Source organism: Bidens hawaiensis, unplaced genomic scaffold (genome assembly GCF_021521415.1).
Source record: "Bidens hawaiensis isolate Kalapana, Puna unplaced genomic scaffold, B.hawaiensis_p1.1 tig00031085_1, whole genome shotgun sequence".
Taxonomy (NCBI): Eukaryota; Viridiplantae; Streptophyta; class Magnoliopsida; order Asterales; family Asteraceae; genus Bidens; species Bidens hawaiensis.
Window position 1 is genome coordinate 221683 of NW_027495200.1, and position 3099 is coordinate 224781.

Sequence of the window (3099 nt, forward strand, 5' to 3'; positions counted from 1 at the left end):
TCCTTCCCCGGTTCCTTATCCGGGTCCTATTTCTCAATACTTGTACCCACAAGATACGCACATATGTATATACACCTTAGCACGTATAAATAATATTATATACTTTACACATATGTTGCCATTTTTACCTATTAATGCACCCAGTGACTTCCCCTGAATTCCCTCGTGCAGACAAGTCTGTTATTATGTTCTTGACCATAATAACTCACTTGTTCGACCGAGTTCATCCCGATACTCGTCACTATCTATTATTAGTTAATATTCAGATCCTATAATACTTGAGCTACTGGTTATATTTTAGGTATCTTTTAAAGACATCCTAATTCTTTTATAACCAATGGCTCTGATATCAAGTTCTGTAACACCCCGTAACCGCAGCGGAAACGTAAACGGGATGCGACAGACACCTCTGATATCAACCACATTGTTTATAAAGAAAACCGAATGCATTATTATACTTCAAAATTACATTATCTCATCTTTCATTACCGTCTAGGTGATACACACAACATACAGTACGGTTCATAATTCTATCTGTTATAATGTATCCTAACGTCCAGCACGCAAACCTTACACACATCAAGCACTTAGCACGTAATCAATCACTTTATCTTAGTTGTACCTGAAAAGCATGTGAGAAAACGGGTCAACTACGAATAGTTGGTGAGTTTCACAATTTTAGTAAACCATGATAAATCCATATCATAATATAATATTATCTGGGGACACTGTTAACCCGTAAACACATTTAATAACCTCTGGGGACATTGTTGACCCAGAACACTTCCAATAACCTCTGGGGACACTGTTAACCCAGAACACTTCCACTAACCTCTGGGGACACTGTTAACCCAGAACACTTCCAATAACCTCTGGGGACACTGTTAACCCAGAACCCTTTCAATAACCTCTGGGGACACTGTTAACCCAGAACACTGTTGCGGGACCTTTCAATATAAACAACTCAGACAATTACCATTTTAATACATTACTGTACGATTCCCGTACAATAAACATTATATAAATACATTCATTTCCATGCGATCAACATGTACTTAAACACTTTGGTAAAAACATGCTTTCCGCCCCGGGAAAATATTTGAAACATTTCAGTAAAAAGGGGCTCATGAAAACTCACCTTAGCACATGCAAGCAGGTAACAACAATCATTATCAATTAACACGTCCAATCTGTAATATGATCCCTACGATCGTTATTATACAATTATTGTTTATATAATCTTTAACCTTATCAATCGGTACATCTGGGGACACTGTTAACCCAGTACTGTACCTGTTCCGGGGGCAATGTTAACCCAGAAATACTTCTCCGGACTCAGATTGTGATGACGTTTAGAGTTCCATGGTCACAATTTCTATTAGTCGTTTTCTCGTTTTGCGTGCCTAGCACGAATATCCGTTTTATGTTTCAAAAATGAGTTTGGTCACACACGACCCGAAAATAGTGGTTGTCTGATAATTTAATTCAAAATGTGAAATTATAGCTCGGTTTAGACGTCCCGATTGGCCGCGGGACTCGTTTCCGTCTTTGGCGTACCGGAAACCGTTAAAATCGGTTAAAAATACCCAAATCATCCGACTTATTTTCGGATGATTCATTTTTACTTGTTTAACTAAATTATATGAAAATAGTCCATTTTTAAGGTTTTTATACACCAGTCAGCTCGCTTAAGCGAACTTCACCGGTTTACGCGTTTTAACTTTAAAAGTTTGATAATCAGCACGATTAATTATCCGTTTACTCCCGGATCTTGAAATTTTGCACAAATCACTTTTTAATAGTGGGGAATTTTATAAAAATATTTCCAGAATTAATTCTTATATTTAAAATTTTATTTATCTATTTTCAAACATCATTTAAACACTAAATATGTCGTAAATACCAAACGACCTTAGAAAAATCCCAAATTTTTCCTGGATATCCCCTGCCATCCACATAGTCCCCTGTAATTTTTCCAGAACCAAAATCTTCTTTTACATGCCCTTTTTCCAAAACCGAGCTAGAAATCCCTAGAACTCGTTTAACCGAAAAGCCTACTTAGACTTCTCCAACGGACCTCAAATATTGTGTGTGACTTATACATGATATGAAAAGCTTATCTGCAATTTTCCAGAATTTTTCATGATATTTAACTATTTTTCACCATTTTTGGCCAAAACCGAGCGTTAAATTCACCAAATATTCATCCTTTATCCAAAAATTCACAGAACTCATATTTTCATGTGTTTAACACCTCTGTAAAATTTCATGACCTAACTCTAAACGACCAACAATCAGTCCAAAAACACATACACCGACATAAACCGAATATACCTTTCGTTTTCCGCCACTACAAGCTACAAACTCGTCTTTCCGCCTTATCTACCACTAAACACAGAGCCTACAAACAACATACCACAATACCTAGCAAGTTACACTCACGATCAAGCCTCTTACACTATAGTTTCGGTTATTGCTTTAAAAACAAAGATTTAACCGTAAAAATTCGTTTTTGGTTCGTTTAACTCCTTTCTTGGACCAAGATCCCTTGTATAACCCGTATACATCACTTGATCATGCAAGAATCGGTTTTCATCATTGAAACCTCATTTTCTTGCAAATAACTCGAGAAAGGTAGATGAAAACGACTATAATTCGATCTTTACCTCGTTGTTCTTGCTTCAAAACTCGGGTTTTAGCTCAAGAGATTGAGAGAGAATGATGAAGGTTGAATGTGGTGTTTTAAAAAAATGATAAAGCAAAAGGGGGGTTACCCCTTATTGCGACCGGAATGAGAGGGAGGTGGGGTGGGACCCACCTCTCCATTTCTAACCACACATTCGGATATCGCAGATCTGGATAATGTTTTGGATAACCTGGTTCAGTTCGTTTTTCGGTTAAACGTTTAATTCGGCTTGAAACGAGGCTAAAACGGTAGTTTTTCGGCTTAAAAATGAAATTTATATAAAACCGATTTAAAAACTTCAAAAACTTAAACCATGACTTTCATTAACTTAATACATCATATTATTAATAATTGTGCATCTTTTTCGGGTTGATCGATCGTCTCTTGCTCGGTTTGGTATTAAAGGTTTCGTT